At 40.9% G+C, this 1,249-nt stretch overlaps 1 protein-coding gene across 1 annotated transcript in view; it reads left to right on the top strand.

Moving 5' to 3' along the window:
• Positions 1 to 1,249, top strand: part of LGALS12 (galectin 12) — a 25,705-nt gene that overhangs the window by 2,817 nt on the left and 21,639 nt on the right. The window lies entirely within an intron of this gene.

Below are 1,249 nucleotides of genomic sequence, written 5' to 3'. Positions count from 1 at the left end.
AAAAAAAAAAAAAAAAAAAAAAAAAAAAAAAAAAAAAGAAATGAAACATTCCCAGTATAGATGCTCCCACCTATGGTTTCCTTCCTTATCCCTTCTCCCTCTGCACTCCCAACTTCTATCCTGACCTTTGTGTCTGTCATACCCTCACTTTTTAAAATAGTTTTTTAAAATCATTTCTTTGTATCCCTAATACATCACTTCGTTTTGCTTCTCTGTAACTTTATAAAAATGGTGCTATGAGGCCGGGCGCGGTGGCTCAAGCCTGTAATCCCAGCACTTTGGGAGGCCGAGACGGGTGGATCACGAGGTCAGGAGATCGAGACCATCCTGGCTAACACGGTGAAACCCCATCTCTACTAAAAATACAAAAAACTAGCCGGGCGAGGTGGCAGGCGCCTGTAGTCCCAGCTACTCGGGAGGCTGAGGCAGGAGAATGGCGTAAAATCCGGGAGGCGGAGCTTGCAGTGAGCTGAGATCCGGCCACTGCATTCCAGCCTGGGTGACAGAGCGAGATTCCGTCTCAAAAAAATAAAAAAATAAAATAAAAAGAACCCTTATAAAGGAGGTCCTGCAGAGCCACCTAGCCACTTCCACCATGTGAGAACACAGCACTTGCTATCCATCTAATAACTGAGACCAGTCCTTCACAAGACAGGAATCTGCTGGTGCCTTGGTCTTGGACTTCCCAGTCTCCAGAACTGTGAGAAATAAATTGTTTATAAGCCACCCAGCCTATGGTATTTTGTTATAGCAGCCCAAATGGACTAAGACAAATGGTATCACGCTGTTAAGTTCTCTTCTGCAATTTTGTTTCAAAGTTGTTTCTGTAATACATACACAGTGCTGTATAGTCCCATAATTCATTTTCACTACAGTAAAATATTCCACTATGTGGCTATACCACAATTTATTGATCCAGTGATAAAGCCACTTGGTGGTTTGTTGGTTTTTTGTTTTTTTTTTTTTTCAATTTGGGGTTGGAAACAATTGAAAAGGACCCAATGCATATCCTGGTGTATGCATGCAGACATCCCACAAGATGTAATACCTAGTAGTATATGCAAATATCCAACTTTACAATAAAACACTAGAACTGTTTCCCCAACTGGTGGTCCCAATTTCACTTCTACCAGCAATGGGTAAGAATTGTTAATTTACATCCTCACCAACACTTAGTATTGTCACACTTCTTGATTTTTCCAGGTGGGTGAATGTAAGATATATAGATGTCAAAATGTATCAAATTGTA

Source organism: Piliocolobus tephrosceles, chromosome 13 (genome assembly GCF_002776525.5).
Source record: "Piliocolobus tephrosceles isolate RC106 chromosome 13, ASM277652v3, whole genome shotgun sequence".
Classification (NCBI taxonomy): Eukaryota; Metazoa; Chordata; class Mammalia; order Primates; family Cercopithecidae; genus Piliocolobus; species Piliocolobus tephrosceles.
This window is presented reverse-complemented; position numbering and strand designations above follow the sequence as displayed.